The following is a 25,015-nucleotide window of genomic DNA, read 5'->3' as shown; positions in this document are numbered from 1 at the left end:
GCATTACATTGATGTGCTCTCAATATTTGTCATTAAAATAACCATCAAAACCGCCTTAAATTAACTATCAAAACAAGGATAAAGTCGTGTCTGATAGTTGCAATCACTTTTATATTGGTTAAAATGAATGGAGAATATCTTGTGTTTTTCCGTGGCTGCTCGAGCCCTCAGGATCAGCGCTTATGGTTTTATAAACAAGGCCCAGTTCTACGCTGGATTTACGCTGGATTTACAGATTGTTTTAAACTGAAAGATGAAGCGGTCACAGCGATAATGATCCCTGTCATGAGTCGGAACCGCAGGTGGTGAGTAAAACAGCATCAAATGTCTATTTTGTGTCCTTCTTTGCCACCTCTTCAGTGAAAAGATGAATTTTTGTTGATTTCATTTGATTGGTAACTTATTCTGCCTGATTGTGTCTTACTATTCTAACTGAATTTATTGTTTCAATTAAAAATTTTGAACAAATTTTAATAATGACATAAAAGATGACTCAAATATCAAGATTAATTTCTGTCATTGATCAGAAGGTGCTCCTATTTTTTTGACTGTGATCCTAAGAACAAATAGAGAGAGCCCTGTCTATAATATGCTGGAGGACCCACATCATTTAATAGCTTCAGACTCTAATAAAGCCAGGAAATTATATTAATCAGGTCTCACGAAGTATTCCAAATAAGATGCCCCAAGGTTAGGAAGTCACTAAGTTTAAAAGTCTAAAAATTAAAAATGTGAGTCCCAAGTTCCTTTAAGGTGACGCAACTTTTTTTAAAATTTAATTTAAAATGATGACGTTAAAAAATCCATGTAAATGTAAATCATCTTAATTGACACAGTGCTGAGATTTGTTTTAATCTAATTAATGAAATTAGTGATGGAAATTTGTATTATTATTTTGTCAATGATAACAAAGATCAGATGAAAATGTGCATTATGATGACAGTTAAATCATTTGAATTAAAACATACTGTTGACAAAAATATATGGGAAAAAAAACACTGCAAGATATTTATAATGCACTAACAATGTTTTTGAAGAAGAAAAAATGAAAAAAAATATATATTGTTGTATACTACATAATCCAGTCATTGTTAATATTGTCAGCGACTGACTCGCTTAAGATGTGAGAGTTGAAGCTAAACAGATGATCTTCCAAAAATTCATATTCAATCATGACAACTCTTGGAGTAGTTTTGGCATGTTATTGAATTGTAACAGTTATGCTCAGTTTTGGTTTCATTTTCACTGTGTTCTGTTCCTGTTTTAACTGCCTTAGTTTTCTTGTTAGTTTTCCTTTGTCTCATTTTCCCACCACTAGTTAGTTTCCACGGTTATTCACTATATGATTAATTAGATCACACCTGTTTGCATTCAGTTCATTATCTTGCATATTTAAGCCCTTCAGTTCTTTATGTTCATGGTTTGGTGTTTGTGTTTTGAGCATGGATGAATCTGATGTTTTAAGGAGTATGTGTAGGCTGTCAATACCGGGGTGGATACTGTACTTCGGAATTACAGATACTACGTCTTGGAAGTATGACCAAAATAATAAGTTTTACCGGAAAATGTCATCTGAACATGTAACATGTCTGCTACTTTTGTTCTGACCAACTGAAAAAAGTTCTACAATAAATCTGATCTTGTTTGTTTGTTGACTTCCATGGCTGCAATAGACTGTGTTTTCCGCCAACTGGCAACCTGAGGTATTGAAATACTATTGGGTAAATTGGCAGTGGGCAGAGTCACACAGACCAAAACAAAAACAGACATTCAGGCACGGAACGCATATTTCAAAGTAAAACAACTGGCTATAACCTTGTTTTTTTGAGAAACAAGTATGTGAACTTAGCATGTTTCCTAAATATCTGTAAACACATTTGTGACAAGCAGGGCGGGGCGAGAGCCAGGAGAGAATGGCACAAGGTCGCTGGCGTGATTGCTAAGGAGCGCCACCTGCGCACTGCACTGGTCTCGTATCTCTCATGGAGGAGCTCCGGAGGAGCATAAAAGGAGGAGCGATGACAGTGAAAGACGAGAGAGGACCAGGCCTGGATTTGTTATGTTTTTATAATGTTTGTGTTTGCTGCAGTCGTCCGTGCGGGACTGCCGCCATTTTACTTTAGTTTTGTATTTGTTTATTTTGTATTAAAGTGTGTTGAACGTTCCACAGTTCCTGCGTCCTTGTTCTCGTATATACAAACTCTGTTACAATATTATAGTATTTTATAAATAATATACAAAAAGTAACACTTTGATTCTCTATACAAAGAGCCAACATGACAGATGCTTCTAGAGCTTCCCCTTTCATTGTTTCCTATGAAAGAACAGCCTCACTGACCCTCACAATTCAAGCAGCTCTTAAAGATTTGCACAGCAATGAAGCACTAAAACTCAAAATCTGACCACATGGCATTTAATGAATCAATGCCTTAATGACCTGTGTCAGTCAAATTTATTTCTGCAATATGTCTGGGAAGACAAATCTCTCATCAAGCAGCCTTCTGCTTCAGTCATTAAGCTTCCAGATGGTATTGTGTGTCAAGAGTTAACTGTGAACAAAAAACATCTCAATATGCAGGTAGAAAGAGTCTAATGTGAACATAAAACATGCTTACTTTGGGTATGAGAGTATGATCTTGAATAATCAATATATAAACTTATGAAAGCCACTTACATACCAATTATTATACAGGGACTTAGTGACATGCATTATTGTGTATTACGAGTCTTAAGGGTGTATGAGACATTTGCTTTACATTATCTTAAATTCTCAATGACCAGAATGATCATCAAGCTGTAAACAGCAGAAGCATGTTTGTTTTGAGCCTGTTGTACTGGCGGGTAATTCATCCATGCTGTTGTGCATGAATTCAGCCGTTAAGCCTTCGTTTGGCTAGGAACTGACAGATTATGAAAATTGTCACCTATGAATTGAAGCTCTGTGATTTCATATGTAAATGGGTAATTAGAGGGCATTGAAAAGGAGCTTAAGTAATGTTTTATTCAGCCAGTCAAAATTTAAACAAACACACAATGAAGGTCTTGACTGAAAGAGTGCAGAAGTGACCAGCGAAAAGTGTGTAGGTGTGTGTGCGTGTGTGTTTACTGAACAGTAAACTGAGGAGAGATTAATTCATGACAAACATCTGCCAGATGCTGGAACCAATTAAGCTTCCTGCTAGCAAAGTTTCATTTCAACTTACAAGTTCGCAATTTTCCCATTCTGCAAGCATGTTTTTGATTATTAAAAGCTAATTAGAGCATTGTACGTTTGTACCTGACATTTCAATGTATTATTAGACATAAGTCTCATTTTTGTGTCATTAGTATTCACTAAGTTACAGTTAATTTTCTGAGAACTATCAGATTGGAGTTCGTTCAGATGGAGACGAGAGATCACGCATCATGTTAGTTTTCTTTATTTTACAAAAAGCACAACATTTTGTTTTTACTCTGAGTGTACACAAATAAAAGAAGATATTCCACAGATTAAAATGGTGTATAGCTCTTAATTGTATGTGCAACATTGACAAGAGTATTTTGAGTATCTTTCACACTGGTAAGAAAAAAAAAACGCGGTGGTAGCGCCGGCGTGACCGCCGACCCGAGGGAGTTAATGCCCTTGTTTATGAACAATATACACAGTTTTAATATACCTTTCTTAGGCATTTCTCAGAAATAATAATAATAAATTTATTGCTCAAACTGAAAAAAAAAAAAAAAAAAAAAAAAAAACATTGTTTGCTTTTTATCATTTATTTAGCAGAGACATAATCCAAACAGATGAAATACTGGCTGACTTGAAACCAAACCGAAACAAAAACAAACAAACAAACAAGCAAAAAATATTTTGTAACACTTTATTTTACAGTGTCCTTGTACTTTACGTTACAGTATCTCACAAAAGTGAATACACCCCTCACATTTTTGTAAATATTTTATTATATCTTTTCATGTGACAACACTGAAGAAATGACACTTTGCTACAATGTAAAGTAGTGAGTGTACAGCTTGTATAACAGTGTAAATTTGCTGTCCCCTCAAAATAACTCAACACATCCATTAATGTCTAAACCGCTGGTCCACAAAAGTGAGTACACCCCTAAGTGAAAATGCCCAAATTGGGCCCAAAGTGTCAATATTTTGTGTGGCCACCATTATTTTCCAGCACTGCCTTAACCCTCTTGGGCATGGGGTTCACCAGAACTTCACTGGTTGCCACTGGAGTCCTCTTTCACTCCTCCATGACTACATCATGGAGCTGGTGGATGTTAGAGACCTTGCGCTCCTCCACCTTCCGTTTGAGGATGCCCCACAGATGCTCAATAGGGTTTAGGTCTGGAGACATGCTTGGCCAGTCCATCACCTTTACCCTCAGCTTCTTTAGCAAGGCAGTGGTCATCTTGGAGGTGTGTTTGGGGTGTGTTTATCATGTAGGAATACTGTCCTGCGGTCCAGTCTCCGAAGGGAGGGGATCATGCTCTGCTCATTCATAGTTCCCTCAATGAACTGTAGCTCCCTAATGCTGGCAGCACTCATGCAGCCCCAGTACATGACACTCCCACCACCATGCTTGACTGTAGGCAAGACACACTTGTCTTTGTACTCCTCAGCTGGTTGCTGCCACACACGCCTGACACCATCTGAACCAAATACATTTATCTTCTTCATTTATCATGGTTCCAGTATTCCATGTTCTTAGTCTGCTTGTCTTCTTCTTTAGAAGAGGCTTCCTTCTGGGACAACAGCCATGCAGACCAATTTGATGCAGTGTGCGGCCTATGGTCTAAACACTGACAGGCTGACCCCCCACCCCTTCTACCTCTGCAGCAATGCTGACAGCACTCATATGTCTATTTCCCAAACATAACCTCTGGATATGATGCTGAGCATGTGCACTCAACTTCTTTGGTCGACCATGGCAAGGCTTGTTCTGAGTGGAACCTGTCCTGTTAAACCGCTGTATGGTCTTAGCCACCGTGCTGCAGCTCAGTTTCAGGGTCTTGGCAATCTTCTTATAGCCTACGCCATCTTTATGTAGAGCAACATTTTTTTTTTATTTTTTTCAGATCCTCAGAGAGTTCTTTGCCATGAGGTGCCATGTTGAATTTCCAGTGACCAGTATGAGAGAGTGAGAGCGATAACACCAAATTTAACACACCTGCTCCCCATTCACACCTGAGACCTTGTAACACTAATGAGTCACATGACACCGGGGAGAGAAAATGGCTAATTGGGCCCAATTTGGACATTTTCACTTAGGGGTGTACTCACTTTTGTGGACATCGGTTTAGACATTAATGGCTGTGTGTTGAGTTACTTTGAGGGGACAGCAAATTTACACTGTTATACAAGCTGTACACTCACTACTTAACATTGTAGCAAAGTGTCATTTCTTCAGTGTTGTAATATGAAAAGATATAATAAAATATTTACAAAAATGTGAGGGGTGTATTCACTTCTGTGAGATACTGTACATGTACCTACTGTAGTAACAGCAGTAAATTATGCATAATTATATGCAACTAACTTAAACCAATCCCTAATACTAATCCTAAGCCTATAGTAAGTACATGTTGTTAATTAATATAACTTAGTACACGTATAATTACACTGTAAATATGACACCTTAACAGGGTTTTTCCTGGGTCAAAAATGGTCTTCAGTGGTGGCTGACAGACATAGTCATAAACAGTAAGACATAGACACAAACAGTAAAAAGTACCCTAGCCACGTGATCTGCAGGCCCAATACTGACAATAAATTACCTGCCACTCTCACTGTAATCCTTTCTTGCCCTCTTTGCAAAGAAAATCTGTGATTTCATAGCTTTGTAAGAGAAGATGCTTCTTTGCTAGTCCTGAAAATTATTTTGGTATATAATAATAATAATAATAATAATAATAATAATAATAATAATTTATAGGCATAATCAGTATTAAAAAAGCATTAATTAAAGCATTAATTAAAGCATTAATTAAAATTAATTAAAGCATACCAATAATTCGTTGATCACTGATGAACAGGAAATTGATGAGACGACAAATCATAATAAATCAGATTTATTTTCTTTTACCCCTATATTGTCCACCGAAGTCTATAAGTTACTTTCAAATTTAGACTGTAAGAAATCAGGTGGATTTGATAAAATTGAACCAGTTTTTTTAAAGATGTCTGCAGATATTATTGCTGAACCTATTGCATCAATTTTTAATTTGAGTCTATCCACAAATGTAATTCCAACATCTTGGAAATCAGCTATGGTTATGCCATTATTAAAAGGAGGAGATCCCTCTGATTTGAATAATTATCGCCCTATTTCTAAATTACGGTTTTAGCAAAAGTTTTTGAATCTATAGTAAATGATCAAATGAAAGAATACCTTGCTAGTCGAAATATTTTAAACGCTTTTCAGTCAGGATTTCGAGCGGGCCATAGTACGATAACAGCTACTACACTTGTTACTAATGATTTAATCACCGCTCTCGATGAGAGACAGCATTGTGCGGCCTTGTTTGTCGTTTTGACAAAAGCGTTTGATTTAGTGGATCATGGCTTACTGTTGCAGAGGCTTAAAAGTATAGGCCTCTGTAACTCAGCCTTGAGTTGGTGTCAAAATTATTTATTTGGTCGAACGCAATGTGTTGCTATAGATAATTATGTTTCATCCGTGTTAACAGTTGAGAAGGGTGTCCCGCGAGGTTCTTTACTGGCACCACTTCTTTTTTCTATTTTTATAAATGAATTAGGGCAGGGAATAAAATCCGCAAAGTTACACTTTTATGCTGACGATACAATAATTTATTCAGCTGCAGCCTCTCTTTCACAAGCTATTGAAATGTTACAGGATTCTTTTAATACTCTTCAACATAATTTATTGAAATTAAAATTAATTTTAAATGTGAATAAAACTAAGTACATTGTTTTTTCACGTAGTCGTTCCATGATCACCGCTCCGACTATTCTTACTGCTGATGACGTGCAGATAGAGAGAGTAACAACCTACAAATATCTGGGAATATGGATAGACGAGAAGTTGGCATTTGATGTTCATATTGATTACTTAGTAAAAAGATTACAACCAAGATTGGGCTTTCTCTTTCGGCAAAAAAATGTTTCTCCTTTGGAGCTAGAAAGAAAATTATTCACAGTACTTTTTTACCCATTTTAGATTATGGTGATATTATTTATATGCATGCTTCTATATATTTATTAAAAAGATTAGATTGCATTTATCATGCTGCGTTGCGTTTTATAACAAATGCTTGTTCACGTACACATCATTGTTTGTTAATAACCGTGTAGGTTGGACCTCTTTACATCAAAGAAGGAAATCACATATATTAGTATTTACAGTAAAGGCATTGTTGGGTATGCTGCCAAATTACATTACTAGGCTTTTATGCCTGTATAAAAAGAACTATAGCACTAGATCATCGATTGGCATTAAATTAGAAGTACCTAGGATACACTCAGAACATGGAAAATCAGCTTTCTCCTACTTTGCTCCTTGGCTGTGGAATGAATTTCAAATTAATGCTCAACTAGAAAGAATTCCTTCTTTGAATGTGTTTAAGAATATATTGCGATGTAAATTGAATGAAGTGTGTGGCTGTTTTAATTAATTTGGTGATATATGATTAATGTTATTGTTTTTACCTTATCTGTTTGGAATTTGTTATGTGTTTTGTAATTATGTGAAAATTTTAATACGGCCATCTTGGCCAGGACTCCCTGGAAGAAGAGATTTCTTTTTATCTCAATGGGACCTTCCTGGAAAAATAAAGGTTAAATAAAAAAAATAAAAAAATTAAAAAGTTAATGTAACTAATAATCAAATTTTCCTACCATATACAATTGAATGCACCTAGCTAACAGCAACTTGCTTTGTTCTGGTTTCACCTCACTCCAGTATAACTAACTGATGGTTAGTTAATAACCTGAAAATACTTATTTTTATTAAGGCTAAATCTTACTAACCACTTTTGCTAAATGGGGTAAGCACACTTACGTTCTCATTTCAGAGGTGTTCTGAGTAAATTATTTGTTATACACCGATTCAGACAGTGACATCTCTTTTTTGAGTCTATTGAAAGTGTGGTCTATGTCAGCTGCATGTGCGGGATGTACATTTATAAATATAATCGCCTGTTTTGTTTTGTACCAGTGTTATTTGCAATTAAGGTATAAATACGTTTGAGTTAATAAATGTCCAGAGCGGGTGTTCATTTCACATTTAGACTGCACTAACTAGCACTTTTCAGTGCCAGCGGCACTGGCAGAGACCAGCTGGACCATCGTCCAGGCGGGAAGATTTGTCACAATCCATAATGTGGTTTTAAACATTTTAAGATGATATATATTTATTTGCTGGTTTATTAAGTACTTTAACTCTTCAAACTTTTATTTTTACATTTCCAACAGTTATATTCCACTGGCACAATGTGTTACTGTGTATTTTGTTCATTGATGAAATATGGTGAACATGCTGGAAAATCTGTATATTCTATTGAAGTTCAGCTATGAAATGTAAAAGATGACACCAGAATAAAGCTGTTGATGTGAAGCAATAACTTATGTTATTAGATATGTAACAGTAAAATAAAAAATAAAAATAAATAATAATAATAATAATAACAATATAATACTGTGTTTTATTTTACATTATGCTTAAAAGTACTGTAGTTATTTTTACGGTAATTTTACTGTGGTATGAAATACAGCAACTACTGGATAACTGTTGCCAAGTAAGTTACTGTTAATTTGACAATAAACATTTTACAGTGCACTAAATATGATGAACCAGAAATTATGAACCCTGTGCCAAGAAATTCAGTAATACTGAATAAATTCTTTCGTACTGATGCACTGTGAGGACACATCAATAGGATGTGATGTTAAAGCAATGTTAATAGCTTTCTCAGAATTAAATTGACATGCCTGTGATAACTGTTCTTTAAAGCTCAGGAAAAGACAGGTGCTTAAATGCCAGAACTGCTATTCACCTTCTTATGAAAATAATTTGAAATTAAAAGGATGAAATGCACTTTGAGGTTTGCTGATAAAATTAATGTACGATTTATTTCTCAAAACCATGGCTTTAGGAATAATTTGTAAAGGTTTTGGGTGGGAGGTAGGGGCATTAAGGCAAGGGCCTTTAAAAGTTATGATAATCTTTGTTACAAATATAGAATATTCTATGGTAAAAGCATAAACCAACCCTCATTATTATAACTGCTGTGACCCTACTCAATATAACATAATATAATTAGCCTATAATGTGTATAAGACAGTATGCCTAGAACACAGATGGTGCCTGTTTCACTATAGGGTAAAATGGTAAACGTGATACCAAAAATAATCTGTTACAAAGGCACAGATTAGCTGGCTCGGTGTGTTGTGATGTGTTAATTTTTAATTACTGACGTTCTCAGAAATTGTGCATGCCTCAAAGCTGTAAAGACAGTGAGAAACCGCTCTCCCTACGGAGTACACGGATAGCATACACTCATGACTGCATTTTAGATTTGCATTTGTTTTCTAACAACTTCAAATTACGTGCCATTTTGCTTCATTATAGATGCATATCATATGCGCTTAATTGGCTTTTGTGGGACTTCAAAAAACACTACAGGGTCCATTTCCAAAATGACTAACAAAGTAAAAAAGGACAGCAGAAAAAAGACAGAAAAGTTCTAGTTTATCCTGCTTCAAAGGGCTTCTCTGCTCAGAAATTATTTATACAGGATGAAAAAAAAAATATTGGTAGACCTGACAAAATACAAGATGCAATGCTATGTGGTTCCATTTGAAAAAGCCCCCGAAAAAAGTTGAAAATGACATTTCAAACCAGAACTACTCAGTATGAAGGTCAAGTGAGGTTTCCTGAGTTTCTGCTTGTAAACAGCATTGAAACTGAACTTGCTTGTCAACAGTAATAACATTACTATGCTGACAATTGTTAAGGTCCCTCTAGCCAGAACTGCATGCCAGAACTGTCAATATTGTTTGAATTTTTTTCTTCTGTTATATTTTTCTGTTTATGATAAAATGTCACTTATACAAGTAGTATATATATAATTACTAGTATAAAATATATACTGTATGCTATTACTACTACTGCAAGAGCCATAGGCCACAAAGAGCTTATGAAGCATCAGTGGCATTCATGAAGCATTCTTTGTTGAAAGATATTGCTCAGGTGAGAGCTACAAAAAATAAATATAGCAGCAAGCAGCAATTACGGGGCCAAGCACAAAGAAGGCACAACAAGTCATACCAACATGTTTGGGAGCATCAGACCAACTGCAATAGTGAGCAAGTGCCTATTAGAGACCTATTAAGATCATTTACACCAAAAATAACTGAAAAATCATAAATACAGTTTACTGGTTTATCACTTTCGACCAATAGGTGGCACTGTGACCAAATTAATGGGGTATGGTCAGAGTGAGGTGGCAATGACACTCGCGAAGTTTGGTGTCAATATATCAAAGCACTGCAGAGCTACAGCCTCAAGAGTCATTTTGGCATGAAGCCTCTACTTCGTTGCTGTGGTATACGAAAACGGTTTTGTCTAACAACACGAAATCCATAACATTTTGCAGGCATGGTCTAAAGATATGATATTTATATAAAGCTATAAGCATTTAAAAAAAAAAAAAAATCATTATAACATTTCACCACAAGGAGGCGCTGTCTCAAAACTTTTTAAGTACCTTCAGAGCATGGTGCTGATGGCTTATACTGAGTTTAGTAATGGTACATCAATGCACTCATAAAATTTCATGTTTTGTTCAATTACAGTGCCACCAAGAGGCACAATCCCACCACTTTTTTTTATGTGTCGTCAGAGTGAGCCCATACATGTGTGTCAAATTTGGTGAAAATATTTCATTTTAGAGTTAAGGTGTGGTCACACTGCACTTTTCGTTCCATTGACTTCCATTCAAACGCATGCGAATGCGTCAGACCGGAAACGCAAGCTCGTACGAAAAATTTCGCATTTCGCTGCTTTCTAAAGTTAAAGTTTGGTGAACTCTAACCTGCGAATTCGCATCACGTGAAGACCTGTGACCAGTAGGAAGATCGATTCGTCACGGCATGACCTCTAGGCTGAATTAAAAGAATAATATTTTTGCAGTAAAGTTGAGTAGGTTCTATATTTTTACATTTTGAATGCATTACTTTAAGTTACGTATTGAATTCATGTTTATAAAAAAGACGCTGTAGACCGTGACGTCATATCACGACCGTTACAGCATCTGAAGAAATTTTGCACGTTCAAAGTCTAATGTGACCACGGCTTTACAGATTATATGTATGAGAACATAAAAAATTACCAATGGGCGACTTTGATTTGATTTTTTTGCCACTTCCTATCAACATTTTGACATTTGGGTATTAGCGTTTAGTTAACCAAATATGGATCTGTGTTTCCTATGCTGGTTTCGTCTCGATCGGACTAGCGGTTTCAAAGATATCCGCAAAAGTTTTTTAAGTGCTAAATCACAACATTGCACAAACCATAAGGCATGTTTGGTATCGCTGGACTCGGCAAGGATTCAGGAGTCTAAGTAGATGACTCCTGTGAAAATAACTCAACCACATCCAAAGTTATAAGCATATAAATATTTTTTTTTCTCCACTAGGTGGTGCTGGTCTGAAACTTCTCAGGCTCCTTCAGGGCACTGTGCTGATGACCCATACTGAGTTTTGTAACGATACGCTTATGTGTTCATAAAACACAGCATTTTAGCACAAAATTCAAAATGGCCGATGGCCAAAATGACCGACAAAATTGGATATCATTCGACTCGGTATGACACCCCGAATCTAACGAGTCCAGATTTTTGGACAAACCCTTCAGAAGTTATAAGCAAAAATAGCCATTTTTTGTATCTCCAGACCAGTAGGTGGCGCTGTCCCAAAACGCTGCATGTTGCCTCAGGTCATGCTTGTGACACGTACCAAGTTTGGTCCGAATACGATAAAGCATTGCAGAGATATAGCCTTATGTCTATTTTCACAAGTGCTACTTAAAATTGGTTTGTGCGTTTTCCGAAAATGGTTTGAGAAATCGACTTGAATTCCATAACTTTTTGTTGACATGGTCGAAATATGATTCCATTTTCATGAAAATCGGAGCAACGGCCTAGGAGGAGTTCAAAACAGAAGGTTTTTCTGAAAAATCTAAATGGTGGGAAAACGTTCATGACAGATGATGACATAGACAATGACAATGACATTCGATTGGAATTGTCTTGGCCAAGGAATCCGAGGAAAAAAATTTTGTTTCTAGCCCTTATAGTTCAAAAGCTATGAGCATAAACGTGAGTGAAAATTTGGACAGCTGGTGGCATTAGAGGGATTGAGTTAGAGATTCCACATTTGCTATGGACACAGTTCAGACTAGCCTCTAACTGTGTGCCAAATTTCAGAAGTTTCCCACAAGCGGTTCTGTGGGCTACCATAGACTTCCAGAGCGGAAACGGAAGAATAATAATAAGAACGCCAACGGATAGAATAGGTGCCTACGCACCTTCAGTGTTTGGCCCCTAATAATAACCCCAAGGCATTAGATATACCATGGTGTGAAGACAGCCATCAACAAGTGGAGAAAGTATTGCACAACAGTAGTATTATCAAGAACAGAGAGTCCTTCCAAAACTGATGAGAAGACAAAGAGAAAACTGGTCAGGAAGGCATTTAAGTGGCCTACAGTGGTTGCTCCCTACATATGACAACTATCTCCCATATTCTCCATCTGTCTGGGATATGGGGCAGGGTGGCAAGAAGACGCAAGCCTTTTCTGAGCAAAACATTCAAATCAAGTTAAAGGTGCCCAAGAATGCTTTTTCACAAGATGTAATATAAGTCTAAGGTGTCCCCTGAATGTGTCTGTGAAGTTTCAGCTCAAAATACCCCATAGATTTTTTTAAATAAATTTTTTTAACTGCCTATTTTGGGGCATCATTAACTATGCACTGATTTTTTCAGCGCGCCGCCCCTTTAATTCGCGTGCTCCCTGCCACACGAGCTCTCGTTTATATTACAGCACATTTACAAAGTTCACACAGCTAATATAACCCTCAAATGGATCTTTACAAGATGTTCGTCATGCAAGCTGTATGCATGCTACGAATTGAGTGTTGTGAGTAAAGTATTTATCTTGATGTTTATATTTGATTCTCTATGAGTTTGAGGCTGTGCTCCGTGGCTAACGGCTAATGCTACACTGTTGGAGAGATTTATAAAGAATGAAGTTGTGTTTATGAATTATACAGACTGCAAGTGTTTAGAAATTAAAATAGCGACGGCTCTTGTCTCCATGAATTCAGTAAGAAACGATGGTAACTTTAACCTCATTTAACAGTACATTAGCAACATGCTAACGAAACATTTAGATAGACAATTTACAAATATCACTAAAAATATCATGCTATCATGGATCATGTCAGTTATTATTGCTCCATCTGCCATTTTCGCTGTTGTTCTTGCTTACCTAGTCTGTTGATTCACCTGTGCAGACCCAGACGTTACTGGCTGCCCTTGTCTAATGCCTTTCATAATGTTGGGAACATGGGCTGGCATATGCAAATATTGGGGCGTACACCCCGACCGTTACGTAACAGTTGGTGTTATGTTGAGATCCGCGTGTTTTCCGGAAGTCTTTTAAACAAATGAGATTTACATAAGAAAGAGAAAGCAATGGAGTTTGAAACTCAGTGTATGTCTTTTCCATGTACTGAACTCTTGTTATTCAACTATGCCGAGGTAAATTCAAATTTTGAATCTAGGGCACCTTTAAACTTTGCAAAAACATATATCCAGCCTCCCAAAACCATGTGGGAAATGTGTTATGGTCTGATGAGTCCAAGATTGAACCTTTTTGCCAAAATTATAAAAGGTATATTTGGCGTAAAAACACCACAGCACATCAGCAAAAGAACACCATACCCACAGTGAAGCATGGTGGTGGTAACATCATGCTTTGGGGCTACTTTTCTTCTGCTAGAACTGGGGCTTTAGTGAAGGTGAAGTACCAAGTACCAGTCAATTTTGGCACAGAACCTTCTGGGGTCTGGTGACTCTCACATTTTAGCATTTCAATAGATCTCTCAATCTATCTCTCAATCTATTAAATATTATTATGTAATACATAAAATTCCTATATACAAATATACAAATGCATTTAAGATCCATAAACCAACTTTTTGGAAAGGAAATAAGGTGAAATGGGGGCAGTCAGGGCAATAACATGCTCAAATTTGTCCTCAGAAAGTGTCAGGCAGAATCCCAGATGTTTTGCTGTCTCGATTTTAAGTTTTCAAAGTTTCAGCAAAAAGGCCTCAAAAGTACAGAGGGCTTTTTAATCAGCAGCAGTGATGGATGAGCTAAGAGTCCTCACCACGCTTGGGACGAACCAGCCAATGTGAAGCAGAGACACTCGGACAGCTTTCGCTCTATGGACAAATTACACTCCCCTGTTAAAATGCGTGTCAAACGACACTCACGTCAGCTCTCATACAATGAGACGCCAATTGTGTAAGCCAGGTGATAAAAGAGTATCTCTGAGAGAGCGCCATCCAAACACGGAGTTAAACCCAGGAGTGTCTGGGAAAATTACTCCTTGACATCTCGTCATGTTATATATTAGGCGCCGATAAACTCTTCCTGATATGCTGCCAGTGTTGTTGGGGTGTAGAGAAGGTGGAGGGAACCAATAACACGCCTCGATTGTGGAGATAAAGTGGAAATGTCTGCGTTTCTTGATCCACCAGTGACAGCGAAAATGCAGAATTCTCCAATTGGTCTAGATTAGCTATACTGTAAAACATCCATTTCAATACATTTAAAAGTTTAAGGTAAACAGATGAAAGATGAAAATGACATTCCCAGATGAAAATTTTGAAAGTCCAGTAATTTGCCCTTTCATAAACTTCCAAAGAAAAAAAAAACATTCATATTTATAAAAGAAACGTTTAACACATCCAGTTCATCTGCAGGTCAACAATTTATTTGTACAAAAGAGGGAAAAGCACAGTCAAGTGTGAAATTCCTTTGTGTGTCTAACTATTCAGAGTCGCCCTGACTGAGAAACCAATTAATGACAGCAAAAGTGGTCAAGGAGAGCAGATGTCCCATGTTAACAGAACCCAGAGCACCTGAGTGAAAGACGCTTTGTGCCTGTCTACACGAGAGACAGCCGTAGTCTACAGTATGTTTACTGAGATGGTTTGCGACAGTGACTAGGTATTATTAAACATCCCGAAGGGAACTTCAAATAAATACATTGCATATTTGTATCATACAAGAATCTAAATGGCATCCCAGAAGAAACTTGTATTACTCAGGGGTTGATTTATTTTAAATTAATTTATAAACATTATAAGCTGTTTTCTTTGTGGGGACTGGAATTTTGTCCCCAATGTCCTTTAAAATGTCACTTGTGAGCAGAATATTGTTGTACTTAATTTCCAGTCAACCTGTATTTGTCAAATAATGGCATGCATATAAAATGCTTGAACATTTGCCCTAATGGGACAAAGATTCTGCCATTTTATACCAAAAAAGTTTGAATTTTCATTATTATTTTCATGAATCTGTGGACATAAAACTGTGGTGGGAATTTTCAATACCAAAAGTGCTCATGAATTAAAGCTACAACTTTATTTTTGGCATGTGGCAAAATTATAGATATTTTACAGCAGTGTTAATATCGTTAACGAAAACTATGACAAAAAAATTTTCGTTTTCCATGACTAAGACGAGACGATGAGAGACGAAACCAATGTCATTAAACGAAAACTGTGACTAAAATAACATACGCAATATCGTCGACGAAAAAAGACGAGACTGAAATTTGGCTAAAAGACTAAAAACTTTACCAAAATCACTCTTTTTTTTTTTGTCGAATAAAGGAGACAAAACATTACAGACTGTTTTTACAAGCGTTCATGCTTACTGTTGCCAGATTTTCAGAATTTAAACCCCAATCAGAGCTTTTCTGTTAAAAGAACACGTTTTACTTAATCTTTGCAATCTGGCAACCATGCACACGCACTCTCTCTAAACTAAGGAAGAAGCGCGGATGATCTGAAAACACAGACAGGTAAGCTGGAGTTCAGAGATCCTTATTTGAGATTTTCTACTTAAATTAAAGTGTCATTCGGTCGGTCTAAATTGCACTGCTATTTTGCTGACTAAATCTGCGACCAAAGTGTAGGCTGATATCCAGCAGTGGCTCTCAAACTGACGTACGCAAACAAAATGTTGAGTTTTGCCATTCATTTTATTCTACTCCACCTTAAAATAACATGAAAACTGAACATGTATTTCTAGCAGGTACAATGCTGTAAATATACAACATTCAGTCAAATTACTTCATATTTCGCGGTCAAAACTGACTGCATCCACGCCAGCAAATCGCGCTACATTAGTGCTGTTCTCAACAATATACCTTTGTGAAAGTGGGGATTTACCACTGCATAGAGATTTAAGATTAAAAAAATGAATGATTCAATGATTCATTCATAAATACAGCCGCTGGCTTTGATAATGAAAGAATGAATGACTTGATAATTCACTCATAAAGACAGTGACTTACCGCCACCTACTGGTGGTTTTAATTTAATATTACAAAGAATCACTTCGTTTTTATCATTGAATTTATTAAAAATCGATTTAAGAGGGCAAATATTGTCCCTTAATGGAAAAGGTGTAACTGCAGTCTAAGTGGAAAAGAGAGGGTACGCAGAAGGATGTTTAATCCCTCAGGGGGGTACGACACTAAAAAGTTTGAGAAACACTGAAAGAGGATATGTAGAATTGCACAAGTGCTACTGCTAAGAGTGCAAAGTCAATACAGCCTGTTACCTTGATTGAAATTTTTCATAAGCTTAAATGAATTGGTGTAAAGACAAAAATTATAATGACTATTTTGTCTAAAGACTACATATAAAATAGCTATCAAAATTAATGTTGGTAACTGTAGCTTGACTAAAAGTAATGACTAAAACTTGTAAAAAACTTTTGTAATGACTTTTCGTCGACTAAAACTAGACTAAAATATGAAAGACAAAAATTACTAAAATGTGACTAAGACTAAGGAGCATTTTCGTCTGAAGATAAAGACTAAGACTAAATCAAAAATGGCTGCCAAAATTAACACTGTTTTACAGAATGGCGAATGACTCTGTCAAGCTACCATTTTCAACAAATTATTACTTAAATTTCGATTGAGATACTAAAGAGATCTTATTTGTGATTTCTGTCTCCTGGAAATAATAAAAGCCCAGTTCAAAACAGCAGAGCAGGACAGAAGATACCGACCGACTGAGGTGTTAAGCAGTGTTGGGATCTTTCCATTACCTCATCACCTCATCCCTCAGTATCTCACGCCCTGTCTCTCATCCCTGTGGACAAAAGCCACATCTGTTACAAATGGAGTGAATGCAGCTATACAGGGACGGCAAAGCTGAGGCTCAGGGCAGTGGACTTGAGTTGGCACATTGTCTTTCATGATTAAATCATCCCAATGAGCTTTGAAATGTCCTGTGCTGCAGCCTTTCCATATGTAATTCATTAACTTATGGTGGCCTTTTCTAAAGAACCAGAAAAACATCTCTCTCTGTATTCACACTATTGGTGTTTAAAGATGAAAATCTCACAAAAGAAGATATTCTGATAAACTGTTATTGTCCATATTGTTAGACAGTTGGGTCCAAAACCACCCCATTGGACCCAGTGAGTAAATGATGACAGAATATTCATTTTCTGTGAAAGTCCACTTTTTCCTTCCAGATCTTTTTCCTCTTTATATATCTAGTGTTTTAAAAACACAGAATTCTCAATAGCACGGCTTAATTGAAGTTCAATTCAAAATCTTTTGCTATTCTAATTCTATAAGATATGTCAAAGCCAGTAATTTCTGGGAAATTAGTGCTATCTTATCATTTCAGACCTTATATTAGGAAAAAAAAAAAAGAGCTTTCTCGGGCAATTCTTCTGTGATTCTTTATCCTCCAAATGGTGAATTCATTTTATTACAACTGCATAGAGCAGATGGTCCATTTAAGCAATTAAAAGGCTAAAACATTAGGAACTGAAATGAGGGTGAATTCCGACAATAGACAGCTGATGATCCCGTGCCACCGCATTAGTGCTGATGGACTCAGAACAATGCGATCCATAAGTCATTCCCAAATGAAACACCCACACTCATTCATAACTCGTTCGTCTGAAGGTCTCTGGATGGGGATCTCTGGACACCCTTTAACAGATGAGTTGATTCAAGGGCAGGAAATGTAAATTGAGATGCTTCTCAGGTAGACGTTCCCCGCGGAGTCCATCATCAGATTTCTGCCCCTTCCAGGTGCCATGTAAGCAAAGCTGGCAGAATCTTTCGTTCACCCTTCTTCCCCTGCCCGGCTAGTGTCACTCAGCCTGTCAGAGTACAATACCAAGCCTTCAGTCTTCACCGCCACCACTGTTTCCATCTGACACATAACAATGGCTGTCCTGGGACATTCAATCACACCAGCAGCTGCTCTCAACCTCACAGCTTCCTCTCTCTGGCAGCTTGTGTTCTCTCATGCTTCCTACTCTCCGCCGTTTCTGGTTGACTGAATCCCAGGGCAAGCGACGCATGGCAGGTTAATTTTGAAAGAATCTCTGGGTGGCATGAGTCCATCTCTATTGTAAGTTCTGCCTAGAACAGAGGCACATTTCTTACAAGTACATCTGCAATCTTTCCATTAGTGAATGCTCCGCTGGGCATCATACTCAAAGGTCTATTCTAGAAAACTTCACTTGAGACACTTGCATTTAACACAGTTGTTATCCAGGTGAGATGAACAGTGAACTGTCAAACAATCAGATGTTACCCGTTATGCACTGCACGCATGTATGAGGATATCAGTTAAAGTATGTGGTATGCATGTGGTAAGTCTAATTTCACTTAATCATCCAATCAGGAAATATAGTTATCTCATATAGACTAAGGGGCAGGATCATTCACGCAAACACAAATGCCCCATCAGGGCAATACACATTAATTTATAAACAATTTATATATATATAATAATTTAATAAATAATAATGGAAAAAATTGAACATACAAAAGTTTAAAAGTTTGGGATCAGTAAGCTTTTAAAAATATGTTTGAGGTCTATGCTCATCACAGCTGCATTTATTTGATTAATAAATAAATAAATAAATAGTGATATTGCGAAGTAATATTACATTTTAAAATAACAGTTCTCTATTTGAATATATTTTAAAAAGTAATTTATTCCTGTGATGGAACTTACCGACACCAAACTTTTTAGCAGTAGTGTAAATAAGAAACCATTTAAATAAAATATAATCAGATGTGATGCTTCATACGGGAACTTCTGGGAATGTCATTTAAAGAACTGTATTTTGTACCATTATACTTTAGCATTTGTGCTTTTTCAACACATATTGTAATGTAACAGTAGAGTTAACCAATTAATAGTTTTTAAAAAAATGTTTCCCCATTTTACACTTTAAAAATATTAATGCAATTAACGCAGCGCCTGTTTTTTGGCTAGCATTACAATATATGATCACGCTCTTATTCATGCAAATGCTTTTAAAGCATTTAAACGCGCCAAAAGAGAAAAAGAGAATGCACTGTCTGTGAATGTCCTGTCACACACACAATGCACAGAAAGACGAGTGCCATCGAATCGCCAGAATCCAGTTCTCTGTCACGCTTGAACGAACAATAACATGCACAGTAATGCCAAAAATATCTGTTTTGTCGAGTATCCTCAAGAGCAGCCTTGAATGAGTTAAATAAAGCTTTAAATGAATGTAAAGAGAAAAGAAAGGGGGACGCGTGTGAGATCTGCGTCATGTGCAGCAGCGGCAGCTCTTAAAGTGACAGCAACCACTAATGCCGTCTCTCATTGGAGATAATGAAAGAACAAAGGCTAACAGAGAAAATTCCTCACTGCTCTTGACTAAAGAACTTTTGTAGCTTTAATAATGATTATCTATATTTAATTTAGGCTATAAATTGTGCAGCGCAGACTGTTTGGTAACTTTATTAAATTTCTGTATTTTTCCGATCTGTTAGACAGGTAGAAAAGGACCATGTAAATATGACATTTATTATGGGTTTATGTGAGGATTGTTCTAAGTTCACTTAAATTAAAAGTTATATTTTTGAAGCCTAATAAATGTAAAAAAAAAAATGATTTAGCTTTCAATTACACTGTAATGTTGAATGGCTATAATTCATGTTTAAATTGGGGAAAAAAAATCAATTTCATCGAGACATCAGCAGCAGTATTAGTATCAGAGATAGCGGCCTTCATTCATAAAAAAATGCCATTAAACAAGTATTTAAAATATACTGCCTTCATGTTGTTTCTTTATGTTGTTTTAATTTGGAGATTAACTGTGAAATTATTACATTATAAAATATATTAAAAACGTATGAAAACTTAAGTGTTTTTAATTGCGATTAATTACAGAAAAAAAATTGTGATTAATCGAGTTAATTATTTAAGCGATTGACAGCACTCATATATATATACATACATAAATGCACACACATACACACTTTGCTGTTGTTTTTACAGTGTAGAGTTTCTACAACTTGTGCATAGCCAGACTTGGCATTGTCTTGTTTATAACATAAAAAAGTGTGAAAATGGGACCAAGGCAATACATTTTTTTTTACAGCGCTACAGTATTGCAAATGGATCTGCAATTCTAAAAGGAGGGCAAACTATCCTATTAAGGGAATGAGCGACTTTAGATGTAGATCTTTAAAGCAGTGCTCTAGGTAGTCAGCACAGAGGCTCTGAGCCCTAGAGGGTTGGAATGCTGCATGTGGGCCCTGTGGGGGTGATGGAGTGTATGCATACCTGTGGCGCAAATGATCGATGCCAGGCTTCCATGCCAGGCTGTGTGGAACTGACTCAAGTACTACTCGGCCCCTCTGTCCTCCCCGTCAACCCAGCCCAGCTGTGGTTGTAGAGGTGGGGTTGAAAAATGAGCAGAGGATGTGATAAGCTTCGTGGAACGAACTCCCAAGGCTCCTCAGCCTGCAGAAAAAGAGAGTTCGGCCCGAGCCCGAGGTCCTATGGGACCTGGAGGCGTAGAGAAGCGTGACACCACAGATACAACAGCGCTAGCCTTACAGAGGGACCTGGGGATTTCAAGTGTGCTTGTACCGCAGCTGGAGACTATCAGACAGCGCCGGTACCCAACTCTCACACCCCATCAATTCACGTCTGCCTCCACCGATTTAAGCTGGCATCGGGGGGCTACTTGAGTTTAGTTTTCGTATGAAATCTGGATCACCAAACTAACGATGTCGGTAGCTGTTATTTCACTGGACCGCCAACTTGGGAAAGGCTGGCAGGTGACTACAGGTCACGTGATATTAAGGAAACTCTCAAGAGGCATTAGCATTCATTAATATTGGCTTAAGAGTCACGCCTGAGCTCATGGCAGGCAGAAAACGGCAACCCTCACGGCATCATTACAGGGCCAATGTGACTAAGAACTCATACTGTTTGGAAAGTAGGGCATATTTATACAAGACGTCCTCTAGAGGATTAGGTGACTGTAAGTGTGAAAGTTCTGCATGTTGGCAGAATAAATCTAATTTTTTATGCTCTATAAGATACATGACAGAACTATGAATTATTAACAATCAGGTATCCTTCCTTTTGTATTCACCAAAGAATATTTCATTGTATCAACACATCGCTGCATGCATTTACAAATGACTTTTTAAATGTACAGTATGAGTTAAATTGTCAGAATCACATTGAATTAATCAAAGAATCAATTAACTGACTCAAAATGCCATGTGTCTTATTGATGGAGTGCTAATTTTAAATTCATGAAAAGTAGATTTCTGTTTGTTTTAAGGAAAAGAGACATTTCATTAAAGAAACATTACGCCCCAAGAGCTGTTGATTGAGCTTAACTTGTATTAAACACAGAATTCCCCAATTCATTTATTACATGAAACATGAAATGCCAAGTTCTGTCATTAAACTCAAAATGATGCAGGTCCTTAAAGCAACCTGCTGACAATCACATTGTTAAATACACTGACTGGTTCCTGTTGCATTTGTAGCCAATGATTTTAATAATTAATTTAACTTAATATTTAAATAGCTGGTCAATGTTTGCTGTAACAATTTGCAGCACACTTACAGAGTTCCTCTGAAAGCCCCCCACCTTCCCCAGCTCCACCTGCATGGATCTGCTATGGGTAATTTTATATATGCTATTTGTGCAGCAGCAGCATGTCTTACATGCTCACAGCAGCGTGTCTATATATAGGCAGTAGCAAGTCTCTGTAACTTGCTGTGTGGCAGCAGCAATAATCAACAGCAGCAACAATATCAGCAACAGCAGCAATAATCAACATCAGCTGCAATAATCATCATCAGCTGCAATAATCAACAGCAGCAGAAATATCAGCAGCAGCAGAAAATTCTTGTTGTGTTGTAGACAAGAAACATGTCAGACTACATGTTGCTTCACGAGCAATCATCACTTGCCATCTTTAACAAAGTGCGTGATGTCATCAAGTAGGCGGAACTAGGTCTGACTTATGGAAGCAAGAACGTAAACAAACAGGCTACCGAAGTGGTGTATTAGCTTAATGCTAATTCCAGTACTTACTGGGTTTCTGTAATGCCTCAGCAATCATTCACCAGCATTTATCTTTTTTCACTGTCATTGTAGTCCCTCGAGGAAACATCATTAAGGCAGTACTATTGTTGCCATAGCTTCACAAACCTTTCCTCCATTGCACAATTCCACCTAGCAGAACCAATACAATCATATCTCTTTCATTTGCCATGTTTGAAAGCTGTGTACAGATTAGTTTCTGTGCTCCTATTGGTCAACATCATAGATGTGACAGAACTCAGGATTGAAAAATATTAAACATGCTAGTTTTCTGTTTTGACGTTGTGAAGCTTTGTAGATGTGGTGTTGGTTGTAGTCCACTATGACACACTATATGAGATAAAAAGATTTTTTTTTTGCGTCCTAACACCCATTGTCATTTATGAATCATCATGACACCCTAGGTCAAACAGATCATGCCAAAATGGGGCTGATATTGTGTAGTCTGTACCTGGCATAACATTGTTATATCCATTACCATGCTAAACTCTTGGTAATGGATCTGACAAAAATCCTGCTGAAAGAGGCCACCAGGGAATACCATTTCCATGAAAGGGTGTACATGGTCTGCAACAATGCTTGGGTAGGTGGTACGTGTCAAAGTAACATCCACATGGATAGCAGGACCCAAGGTTTCCCAGCAGAACATTGGCCCAAAGCATCACACTGTCTCCGCCGGCTTGCCTTCTTCCCATAGTGCATCCTGGTGCCATGTGTTCCCCAGGTAAGCGAGGCACATGCACTCGGCCATCCACGTGATGTAAAAGAAAACGTGATTCATCAGACTAGGCCACCTTCTTCCATTGCTCCGTGGTCCAGTGCCCACTGTTGGCGCTTTCGGTGGTGGACAGGGGTCAGCATGGGCACCCTGACTGGTCTGCGGCAATGCAGCCCCATACGCAACAAACTGCAATGCACTGTGTATTCTGACACCTTTCTATCAGAACCAGCAATAACTTCTTAAGCATTTGAGCTACAGTAGATCGTCTTGTTGGGTCAGACCACACGGGCCAGCCTTGGTCACCCATGACACTGTCGCCGGTTCACCACTGCTCCTTCCTTGGACCACTTTTGATAGTTACTGACCACAGCAGACCGGGAACACCCCACAAGAGCTGCAGTTTTGGAGAAGCTCTGACCTAGTCGTTTAGTCATCACAATTTGGCCCTTATCAAACTCGCTCAAATCCTTATGCCTGCCCATTTTTCCTGCTTCTAACACATCAACTTTGAGGACAAAATATTCACTTGCTGCCTAATATATCCCACCCACTAACAGGTGCCGTGATGAAGAGATAATCAGTGTTATTCACTTCACCGGTCAGTGGTCATAGCTGACCTACCTCTCCCACGACAGTTTTCAAGCATCCCTCCACCACCCCAGCTCATCACTCTAAAAAAAAAACAAAAAAAAACACTGGATTCGGGCCAAATTCTGAGCTTGGAGTCCTTCCCTAGGACAGCACCCCGAATCTGCAAATCTGACACGAGTGTGTGAGAGTGTGTGTGTCTTTGTATGCTTTTCACAACCTGAGATCTTACCCTTTCTATCTTGTTTTGTTATTCAGGGAAGTTTCCCAACCTTTCTGCCCATTGTTCTGAGAAATATGATATTTTGACACTTCCAAAACTGCTCACTGAATTCAAAACCACACTAAATATTTACCTTCTCAGATTCTGCAGACGCCGTATCTAATGTTCCTGTATATATTGTTTTGTATGTGTAGTTAGAGGAGACAAGACAATGAACGGACACTTTGAGAGCCTTTCATCTATTGTAGCATGCACTGTTGTCCCACAACTCTTTGTGTCATTGCCAGTGTGTCTTCAAGCGGCCTGAATAATTCATGGTGCAGAACAATATCTCCTTGACTGTGATGAGGAACTTTAATGATGCTCATATTTCTTTCTGCCGTTAATGCTGTGGCCATAACTGGCAGAGAGAGAGAGAGAAAAATGTTTATAAAATCTTCAGCCTGTTTCATCTATATTTCATAACATTTTCACAGGGTTTGTTGTTGAATCTAAGCATGCGTGCTGTTCCTCTACAGAGTGCCGGGGTGGGGAACAGGCTGTCAGAAGCCATGCAATCAGTGTCTGTGGATTGAAACACTTCTGGGGTTTCATAACGTGACCCAGGAGAGCGCCGGACACTGGGTCACTATATTTTTGTCCTGTCTGGAAGACTCACTTCTCCATATGATGATTGGACAAGCTCTCCAATGAGCAATACTTTGCAAATGGACATCAATGGATGTCAATGGAAATTGACTTTCTTCATACACATTCCTCACTTAATGTGAATGATTAATCAGTGCATAAAA

The 25,015-nt window shown here is 37.6% G+C and overlaps 1 protein-coding gene across 1 annotated transcript in view; it reads right to left on the bottom strand.

The window, feature by feature from the left end:
* The window catches only part of LOC125256188 (inactive N-acetylated-alpha-linked acidic dipeptidase-like protein 2), a 386,031-nt gene that overhangs the window by 37,832 nt on the left and 323,184 nt on the right, over positions 1-25,015 (bottom strand).

The sequence above is a fragment of the Megalobrama amblycephala genome, linkage group LG21 (assembly GCF_018812025.1).
Source record: "Megalobrama amblycephala isolate DHTTF-2021 linkage group LG21, ASM1881202v1, whole genome shotgun sequence".
In the NCBI taxonomy this organism is placed as follows: Eukaryota; Metazoa; Chordata; class Actinopteri; order Cypriniformes; family Xenocyprididae; genus Megalobrama; species Megalobrama amblycephala.
This window is presented reverse-complemented; position numbering and strand designations above follow the sequence as displayed.